This window comes from Pongo abelii, chromosome X, assembly GCF_028885655.2.
Source record: "Pongo abelii isolate AG06213 chromosome X, NHGRI_mPonAbe1-v2.0_pri, whole genome shotgun sequence".
In the NCBI taxonomy this organism is placed as follows: Eukaryota; Metazoa; Chordata; class Mammalia; order Primates; family Hominidae; genus Pongo; species Pongo abelii.
The window spans coordinates 37,489,327-37,500,832 of NC_072008.2; the positions used below are offsets into that span (position 1 = coordinate 37,489,327).

General features: G+C 39.5%; 1 pseudogene; it reads right to left on the reverse strand.

Annotated features, from left to right (window-relative positions):
* Positions 1-10,443: 10,443 nt before the first annotated feature.
* LOC100462343 (ferritin heavy polypeptide-like 17) lies at positions 10,444-11,053 on the reverse strand (annotated as a pseudogene).
* Positions 11,054-11,506: the final 453 nt, after the last annotated feature.

An 11,506-nucleotide genomic window follows, 5' to 3' on the forward strand; every position in this document is an offset into this window, starting at 1 on the left:
TGCTGGGATTACAGGTGTGAGCCACCATGCTCAGCCTGCTATTGTTCTTCTAGCTCTTTAAGATGCATCATTAGGTTGTTTATTTGAAGTTTTTCCTCTTTTTGATGTAGGCATTTATAGCTACAGACTTCCTCTGAGGACTGCTTTTGCTGTATCCCATAAGTTTTGATATATGGTGTTTCCATTATCATTTGTTTCAAGAATTTTTTCAATTTTCTTCTTAATTTCTTCATTGATCCACTGGTCATTCAGAAACATATTGCTTAATTTCCATGTATTTATGTAGTTTCCAAGATTCCTCTTGTTATTAATTTCTAGTATTATCCCACTGTGGTTAGAGAAGATGCTTGATATTATCTCAATTTTTTGAATGTTTTAAGACTTATTTTGTGACCTAACATAGGATCTATCCTTGAGAATGATCCCTGTGCTGAGGAAAAGAATGTGTATTCTGTAGCCCTTGGATGAAATGTTCTATAAATATCTGTTAGATTTATTTTTTCAATGGTGCAGATTAAGTCTGATATTTCTTTGTTGACTTTGTATCTGGAAGATCTGTCCAATGCTGAAAGTGGGGTATTGAAGTCTCCAGCTATTATTGTATTGGGACTTTTCTCCTTTTAGTGCTAATAATATTTGTTTTATATATCTGGGTGCTCGGATGTTAGGTGCATATATATTTAAAATTGATATAGCCTCTTGCTGAACTGACCCCTTTATCATTATAGGTGACCTTGTTTACCTCTTATAGTTTTTGCCTTGAAATATATTTTGTTTAATACAAGCATAATAACTCCTGTTCTTCATTGGTTTCCATTGACATGGAATATATTTTTCCATTACTTTATTTTCAGTCTATGTGTATAGACTAAGAAGTATACTAGAAGTGTGTTTCTTACAGGTAACAGATCATTAGGTATTTTTTTTTTCATCCATTCAGCTACTCTATGGCTATTTATTGGAGAGTTTAGTCCATTTTCATTCATTGCTATTATTGTTAAGCAGAGACTTTTTCCTGCCATTTTGTTATTTATTTTCTAGTTGTTTTGTGGTCTTCTCTTCCTTCATTCCTTCCTTCTTTCCTTTCTGTCTTCCTTTCAGTGAAGGTGATTTTCTGTGACTCTATGATTTAATTTCTTAATTTTTTTGTATCTGTAGTATGTTTTTTGATTTGAGGTTACTATCTCATAACCCATTATTTTAAACTGATGACAACTTAACACTGATTGCATAAGCAAATAAACACACAAAAGGAAATCTAATAAAAGTTCTATACTTTTCATTCATTCCCCTGCTTCTTAACTTTTTGCTCTTTCTCTTTATGTCTTATTATACTGTCTATGTTTTGGAAAGTTGTTGTAGTTATTATTTTTGATTCATTCATCATTTAGTCTTTCTACTTAAGATAACGGTAGTTTACACATCACAATTACCATGTTATAACATTCTGTGTTTTTTGTGTACTTACTATTACCAGTGATTTTGTATATTCAGATTATTTTATATTGTTCATTAACATCCTTTTTGATTGAAGAACTCCCTTAGCATTTCTTTTAGGACAGGTCTGGTGTTGATGAAATCACTCAGCTTTTGCCTTGGAAGGTCTTTATTTCTCCTTATGCAGGAAAGATATTTTCACCAGATATGCTATTCTAGAGTAAAAGTGTTTATCCTTCAGCCCTTAAAATATGTCATGCTACTATCTCAAGGCTTGTAAGGCTTCCACCGAAAAGTCTGCTGCCAGATGTATTGGAGCACAATTGTGTATTATTTGTTTACTTTCTCTTGCTGGTTTTATGATACTTTTAAATCTGTAACCTTTGGGACTTTATTAAACAACTTGAGGTAGTCTCTTCTGGATTAATTCTGCTTGGTGTTGTATAGCCTTCTTATACTTGAATGTTGATATTCTCTAGGTTTGAGATGTTCTCTGATATTGTCCCTTTGAATCAACTTTTTACCCCCCTCTCTCTCTACCCCCTCTTTAAGGGCAATAACTTTTAGATTTGCTCTTTTGAAACTATTTTCTAGATCTTGTAGGCATGTTATATTGTTTTTTATTCTTATTTATTTTGTTTCCTTTAATGCTTCATTCTTTTGCTTGACTAGTTCTGCTTTTAAGAGACTGATACATTCTTTTGTATGCCAATTACGTTTTTCAACTCTAGAATTTCTGCTTGATTTTTTAAAAAGTTATTGCAATCTATTTGTTAAATTTATCTGATAGGATTTTGAATTTTTTCTCTGTGTTATCTTGGTTTTCTTTGACTTCTCTCAAAATAACTATTTTGAATTCTCTGTCTGAAAGGTCACATATTTCTGTCTCTCCAGAATTGGTCCCTGCTGCCTTATTTAGTTCATTTTGTGAGCTCATGATTTCCTGAATGATCTCGATGCTTGTAGATGTTTGCTGGTGTCTGGGCAGTGAAGACTTAGGTATTTATTGTCATCTCCATGGTCTGGGCGTTTTTGTGCCCATACTACTTGAGAAGGCTTTCCAGGTATTCAAAGGGACTTGGGCCCCAAGCCCAATAATGCTGTCATTTTTTCCAACTTGTAGAGGGATTGTCTTGGTGGTCTTGGATAAGATCAGGAAGAATTCTCTGGATTGCCAGGCAGAGACTGTTCTTCTTTCCCTTATTTTCTCCCAGACAAAGTCTCTCTCTTTCTCTATGCTGTTTTGCCTGGAACTTGGGGTGTGGTGATGCAAGCACCACTGTGGCCACCACCACTGGAACTGCACTCGGTCATACTTGTAGCCAGCACAGCACTGGGTCTCACACAAGGCCTACTGTAATCACTACCTGGCTATCACCATGTTCACTCAAGGCCCTAGGGCTCCACAATCAGCAGATGGTGAAGCCAGACAGATTTACGTCCTTTTCTTCAGGACAATGAATTCTGCAAGGACCCAGACAGGTCCAGAGTTGCAGTCTGGGAGCCAGGGATTAGAATCAAAAACCTTAGAAATTTACCTGATAGGGAGGCTGAGGCAGGCGGATTACGAGGTCAGGAGATCGAGACCATCCTGGCTAACAGGGTGAAATCCCGTCTCTACTAAAAATACAAAAAATTAGCCAGGCTTGGTGGCGGGTGCCTGTAGTCCCAGCTACTCGGGAGGCTGAGGCAGGAGAATGGTGTGAACTCGGGAGGCAGAGCTTGCAGTGAGACGAGATCGTGCCACTGCACTCCAGCCTGGGTGACAGAGCAAGACTCCATCTCAAAACAAACAAACAAACAAACAAAACAACAAAACAGAAATTTACCTGATGTTCTATTTTACTGCAGCTAAGATGACATTCAAACCACAACACAATGTCCTTCCCAAACTTTGTTCCCCTTTCCACAGGTACAAGAGCCTTTTCCTGTGGCTGGGGGATTCTGCTAGGCCTTTGCTGATGTTCACTTAAATCTCAAAGGCTCTTCAGTCAGCTTATGGTGAATATTACCAGGCCTAGGACTCACACTTGTGGGCAGTGGGCTCCCCTCTTGCCCAGGGCAGGTCCAGAAATGCTGTCCAAGAGCCTAGACCTGGACTCAGGGACCCTAGTAGCCTGCTCATTGCTCTTCCCACTGTGGCTGAGCTCCTACCTAAGGCACAAGACAAGGTCCCCTTTACTTTCCCCTCTGCTTTTCTCAACAGAAGGAGTATGTCAGCATAGCCACCACACTGGCAATATGCTGGGTCTTGCCTGAAGTCAGCACTTCCCAAGGCCCATGGAATACTAGCAGGGTATTGCTGCTGGTTATTCAGTGCCCAACGGCTCATCAGTTAATGGGTAATAAATGTTGCCCAGACTGTGTTCTTCCCTTCAAGGAAGCAGGTTCCCTTTCAGCCCAGAGTGCATCAAGAAATGCTGTCTGTGATCTAGAGCCTGGAATAGGGGCCTCACAACTCCGCCCATTGGCCTATCCTACTGTGGCTGAGCTGGTATCCAAGATGCAAGACAAAGTCCTCTTCACGCTTCTCTCTCCTCTCCATAGGCAGCAGGAAGGGTTCACTTTCATTGCTGCAAGCTGTACTGCCTGGGGTTTGTGGAGAGGTGGTGCAAACACTCCCTTAGTAACCCTAGCTTGTGTCTTGCTACGTCATATGTCACTCTAGTCCACTGGCCTTGAGGCCAGCCCAGCACTAGGAGTTGCCTAGGAAATGCAGTCCTTGTATCCCAGACTGCCTTTCAAGTTTACCTAGGACCCCAAAGCACTGTGGCTTGCAGTGGCAAGGCTTGCTGAGAAATTCACATTCCGACTGCTGGAATGGGTGATTCCTCTCTGGCTAGGACTGGTCAAAGTGCTCCCACCATGTGTGGGCACTGGCTGGGCCAAGCCCCAACTTTGCTCTCCATTGTGACAGGGAAGCACTGAGTTCAATGTAAAGTTCTCCAGTTGCTGTACCCTCCCTGTCCTAAATGCACAGTTTCTCTGTATCACATGACTGCTGTCAGAGGATGGGGAGGGAGTGGTGTTGGTGATTTAAGATTGTATGTCCTACCCACTTCAATGCCTCTTTTAGCAATATGAAGTTAAAACCACATACTGTGATTGCTCACCTGATTTTTTGTTCTTGTGACTGTACTTCTCTGTGTGCAAATTGTTTAAATTTGCTGTTCCTTCAGCATGGACGAATAGTGTAGGCTTCTATTCCACCACCTTCCTCTGCCCCTACTTCAGAACTGAGTTATTTTTTTTAAGCAGAATGTGAGAGCATTCAAGCCAAAGGCTGGTCTGAAAAACAATAGCTTCTCTTTTTTTGAAATGTATTCTATTGTAAAGCAAAACCAATGTATGACTTAATATAATTTTTATGAGGTGCCATCCTTTTAAGCACTACAGAGGAGAAAACAACAGCAACAACAGAACCTCACCCATCACCCAGCAGCCCCTCCATGTGTCCACTTCAATCACACCGGCCTCACTAACTAAAGTGACCTCCAACCTGATTTCATAACAATCACATCTGCATTCTTTTACAGCTTTATCACTCAAAGAGCATCCCTGGATACTATGATTTAAACTCACCCTTCATGCTTTTTATTTTTTAATTTTTAATTTTTAAAAATGTTATTGTATATAGTTAAGATATACCACATGACATTTTAATATTCCTATAGATAATTAAATGGTAACTATTGTCAAGCAAATTAGCATATCTATTATCTCACATAATTACCAATTTTATTTTTCTAGCAAGAGCACCTAAAATCTACTCTTTTAGTAAAAATCCCAAATACAATACAATAGTATTTAGTATAGGCCTCAAGGTATCCATAAGATCTCTAGACTTGTTCATCCTACATATATGCTTCTTTGTAGCCCTTGACATACATCTCCTCACTTCTTACCTCCATCCTTGCCCCCTGGTAACCACTGTTTTATTCTCTATCTCTGTGTATTCAGCTTTTTGTTTGCTTGTTTGTTTTTAGATTCCACATATAAGAGAGATCACGTAGTATTTTTCTTTCTGTCTGGCTTATTTCATTTAGCATAATATCTTCCAGATTCATTCATGTTGTGAATGTTTTGATATATGCAAATCAATAAATGTGATTAACCATGTTAACAAAATGAAGGATACAAATCATATGATCATCTCAGTAAATGCACAAAAAGCATTTGACAACATTCAACACTCTTTCATGATAAAACTCTCAACAGAATAGATATAGAGGTAATGCACCTCAGCACAATAAAAGTCATATATGACAAACTCTTAGCTAACATCACTGTTGGAGTGCAGTGGCATGATCATGGCTCACTGCAACTTTGACTTCCTGGGCTCAGATGATTCTTCCACCACAACCTCCCAAGTAGCTGGGACTACACTTGCACACCACCATGCCCAGTTAATGTTTTGTATTCTTTGTTTAGAGGGGGTGGTGAAAATTTGAAAGCTTTCCCTCTAATATCAGAGACAAGACAAGGATGCCACCTTTCACTGCTTTTTTTCAACATAGTTCTAGAAATACTAGCCAGAGAATTTAGACAAGAGAAAGGAATAAAAGGGATCCAAATAGGAAAGGAAGAAGTGAAATTTTTTCTGCTGACACATAATCTAAATACAGAAAATCCTATAGAATCCATACACACACAAAAAACTGTTAGAACTGATAAACAAATTCAGTAAGTTATAAAATACAAAATCTACATACAAAAGTCATAGCATTTCTAAATACAAATAATGCACTGTCTAAAAGGGAAATTAAGAAAACAATACCATTTACAACAGCAACAACAACAACAAATATTCAGGTATAAATTTTATTAAGGAGGTGAGAGACTTCTATACTGAAAACTACAGAACGTTGTTGAAATAAATTGAAGAAAATACAAAGAAATAGAACGATATCCCATGTTCATGGATTGGAAGAATATTGTTAAGATGTCCATGTTGGCTAGGAGTGGTGGCTCACACCTGTAATCCCAGTACTTTGGGAGGCCAAGGTGGGCAGATTGCTTGAGCCCAGGAGTTCAAGACCAGCCTGGGCAACATGGCAAAACCCCATCTCTACAAAAAATACAAAACATTAACTGGGCATGCGGGTGTGCAAGTGTAGTCCCAGATACTTGGGAGGTTGTAGTGGAAGAATCATCTGAGCCCAGGAAGTCAAAGTTGCAGTGAACCATGATCATGCCACTGCACTCCAGCCTGGGTGACAAAGTGAGGACCTGTCTCAAAAAACAACAACAATAAAATAAAACATGCCCACTGCAACCTCTAACATAAGGAAAAGGATATGTTTCTCAGAAAAAATATCCTAAAATTTGTATGAAAACACAAAAGACATCAAGTAGCAAAACCAATTGAGCAAAAAGAAAGAGAATGAAGCTGGAGATATTGCAATACCTGATTTCAAAATATAAAGCAATTGTAATCAAAACAGTACAGTAGTATGGTACTGGCATACAAACAGACTCATTGGCCAACGGAATAGGATAGAAAGCCCTGAAATCTATGCATTTACAGTTCATTAATTTTTTACAAAAGTACCAAAAACATACAATGGGGAAAGGACCGTCTATTCAATAAATGGTACTGAGAAAACCGGTTATCTACGTGCAGAATAATGAAATTAGACCCTTTTCTCATATCATGCACATACCATGCACAAAATTCAACTCAAAATGGATTAAAGACTTAATCGGAAGACCTGAAACTATAAAATCACTTAAAGAAAACATAGGAGAAAAGTTCTGTGACACTGGTCTGGGCAAGGACTTTTTAGACATGACCCTGAAAGCTCAAGCAACAATAAACTAAAAGGACTGCAAGAAATTAAAAGCTTCTCCACAACAAAAGAAATAATTAACAAAGTGAAGACATAGCCAAAAGATTGAGAAAAAAATATTTGCATGCCATACATTTGATAAGGGGTTAATATCCAAAATATATAAGGAACTAAAACACCTGAATCATAGAAAACCAATAACACATTTAAAAAATGGACAAAGAACCTGAACAGGCACTTCTCAAAAGAAGACATACAAATGGCCAACAGGTTCATTTAAAAAATGTTCAGCATCATTGATTATTAGGGAAATGCAAATTAAAACCAAAGTGAGATATCAATTCACACCTATTAGAATGGTTTTTATCAAAAAGATGAAAGACAAGTTTTGGCAAGGATGTTTAGAGAGCAATTGTGCACTGTTGCTAAGAATGTAAATTAGTACAGCCATTATGAAAAACAGTATAGAGATTCATTAAAAAAAACTTAAAATAGAACAACAATCCCACTTCTGGAAATATATCCAAAGTAATTGAAATCAATATGTGAAAGGGATATTTGCACTCTCATGTTTATTGCAGCATTATTCATAATAGCTAAGATACACAATCAACCTAAGTGTCTATCAACAGATGAATGGATAAAGAAAATGTGATATATATACCAAATACAATACTGTTCAGCCTTAGAAAAAGAACAAAATTCTGTCATTTGGGGCAACATGGATGAATTTAGAGGACACTATGCTGAGTGGAATAAGCCAGACACAGAAAGACAGATACTGCATGATCTCACTTTTATGTGGAATCTTAAAAATGTCGAATTTATAAAAGTATAGAGTAGAATGATGCTTACCAGAGGCTAGGGAGTGGGAGAGTGTGAGGAAGTGGGGAGTTGCTGCTTAAAGTATACATTGTTTCAGCTAGATAGGAGTAATACATTTTGAGATATATTGCACAGCAGGGTGACTATATTCAATAATAACATACTGTATATTTCAAAATAACTAAGAGTAAATCTCAAATGTATCACCAAAAAACATCAAACAAATTAGGTGGTGGATATGTTATCTAGTTTATTTTTGTTATTCCACACTGTATACATATATCAAAACATCACATTGTACTTAATAAAGGTAGTACAATTACGATTTTTCCACTTAGAATAATATTAATAAAAAAGAAACGAGTGTGTTACTCAGAAAAGTAAAGGATCAGTAGCATTTCCTAGAAACTGAATGGAAAGAACCACAATCCTTATTTTTAAGAAAGTGTTGAAGTACAGTCATGAGGAAATTCGGAAATTAATTATTCCTTAGCTAAACTTGTTTATATTGTATGAAATACCTCAAAGCCATCTGTTAGCTTTAAAAATAACTACCCATGTGTCTTTGAATATATGATACAAATCTATACATTTTTAACTTTTTTCTTTGTAATGCACACAAGGCCCAAAAGAAACAAAATGTATGTTTTTCCCAGACACGGACAGCCCTAGGATTTATATGGGTGCAGATTCATTTGGTTACATAAAGAAAGAACTGAGAGAGAGGTACAGTGTTGAAAAGGGAACAGAAGAAAAAAGAAATACATACAAATACATATCTATCACTTCTTTGGAAACTCTTTTTAGTAGGAATTTTTTTTCCTACACACAACCATGAAGATAAAGTAAAAGGCTAACACTTCTTTACATCTTGAAAGAAGGACTAAAGGCCACATTGAGGCGAGGAATTGGCTAATTTTGAAATAAACTTGTGGCAGACACTGGAGCCACAGTCTGGAATAAGGTATTGGTAAAAGTGGAACCTGCAATTCTCTGGGTGTGCAAACACCTCAACCAACCTCAGAATGTTAGCTTACATGGGCTTGGGGCTGGCTATGCCATACTCTGTTACACTCTTTTTCTGATGAGTTTATCCAGTCACATGATTTCAATACCATTTATAGAATGATCTCCCAATGTGTTCATTTCCAAAAGCGGCATTCATTTTTCCTGCTAACTGCATGACATTTTGACTTAAATGTCTAATAGGAATCTCTGATTATACATTATATGCCTTCCCCAACCCTCCACCCCAGGTGTCCCCCCTGCAAGCTCCCCAGATTTTAAAATGTCACCTTTAACCCAGGTGCTCAAGGCCAAACCCCGGAACATAGGTTATTTTCCCCATCTCACATTCCTCATTTCCCATCCATGAGCAATTCTTGTTGACTTGTCCAAAATCTATCTGGAACTTGTCTACCTCCCTTCATTTCCTCAGCCACCATCACATTTCAAGACATGCTAGCCTCTCATCTGCACCAACTACAGTGTCTCTATCTTCAACCCTCCCCGACACCCCTATATTCTTCAAAGTAGCCAGAGTTCTACTTTATATTCAATACTATAAACTTGACTCCCAACTTTGACCTTATATTTTTCAGCTCTTCTATTGAGGTAATTTGTTTTTCTTTGGTACCACGTCACTTTAATGGAATAAATGATTCAATCAAAGAGAAAAAAAATAAAAATGAATAAGTAGAGGTTTTGTAAGGGCAATATGCATGCCCAGCCCTGGTGACCACAGAAATGCATCTCCTAGCAATGGGGAAGCCAGCTTAAGTCTCAGTTTCCATTATCACTATTACTCAGGGTAAGCTTGCCAAAGAGACACTCTGCCATGTCATCTTCCAAATACCCCATCTTGCTACCCAGAATCAAGAAATGTTAGCATTTGCATATTTAAAAAAGAAAACTTTTCATGTAAAATTAAAAACCTCATTATTTTAATCCCTGCCCAATCCCATTCTCCTGACTTTTTCCCCAGAGACAACCACTAGGATGAATTCTAGACCATATTTTACACTTTACCATGCACATGCACCCACAGACACAAGGGCCTAAGACCACCCACCCAACCCTCCCTACCCCATATATCCACATAACTTAGAAAGAAAAGATTAATGTGTTTTACAGTGACTCATAGAATACTTTGCACCTCCATCCTTAGAGACCCCGAGCTGCATGCAGATGGAGCAGCCCTGGGTGGAGAGAGTGCTGGAAACCCTTTTAAACTTGCATGGGGATTTGCCCTAGTTAGTAAAAGGTGAGAGTTTTGCAGATACGCCTCAACTGGACACCTTCATCGCTTTGAGAACCAGATAACTTTATTGCTAACAATGGTAAAACTGAAAGGAAAAAACTGAAGAGAAGGTTCTGAAAGGGTAACATGCACGCCCCGCCAGGTGGCCCGACCCAGGGAAGGCACCTTGTGGCTGTGGGGCCCGTCTGGGCTCAGGTCTCTTTGTCGCTGTGGCTCAGGGAGAGCTTGTTAAACAGGTTCTCAGCCAGGCCAGTTTCTGGGACCCACATCTTCCCCAGGTTGTTCACATAGCCACCCAGCTCTTCGATGGTCTTGACCTGTTGGTGTAGGTAGTGGCTCTCCAGGAAGTCGCACAGCTGGGCTCGCCCTTCTCCACGGCCAGCTGGTGCAGCTCCAGGAGGCTGTAGTTGACGCTCTTCTCCAGGTGGAAGGCACACTCCATGGCCTCGAGCCCGCTCTGCCAGCCTTGGCGCTCTGGCTCCCTGATGTCATGAAGGCAGATGCGGCCACTGCGCTGGTTCTGCAGCCTCATCAGCTCCTGGGCATGCTCCATCTTCTCGTCTGACTGGTGCAGGAAGTAGCGGCCAAAGTGCTCCAGGGCCACGTCGTCCCGTTCAAAGTAGAAAGCCATGGACAGGTACACATAGGAGGCGTGGAGCTCCAGGTCGATGTGGCTGTTGATGGCGGCCTCGCAGTTGGTGTGGTAGTTGTGGCGCACCTGCGACAGCCGGGCGGTGGCCATGGCGGGCAGCGCTGACAATGAGCGCGCAGGCAAAGGCAGTAGCGCAGGCAGCGGCAGCAGTGGCGAGGAATGGCAGATGGTGAATGGCGGTTGTGTGACGGAACCGGAAGTGGGCAGTGGAGACTGTTATGAAGGAAGGGGCGTGCTTCAAGGCTAGTTGGTTTGAATGAGGGACAGACTTCGGGGGCGAGGTGTGGGGCTCCAGCGTTCCATGAGTTCCATGAGTTCCACCTGAAACTCCAGAGTTCCATGAATTCCACCTGAAACCCTGGCGACCTGACCTTTTCACCTATAAAGTATTTTTAAAGTTATTTATGAATATAAGTGTAACCACTTTGAGTGAATCACCTGGATGATTTCTTAAAGAAATTTATTACAATATTGTCAAAATGTGATTGTTTTATCAAATGTACTGCTTTTTGTGATGTCATTAGTTATACTTAATATCACAAA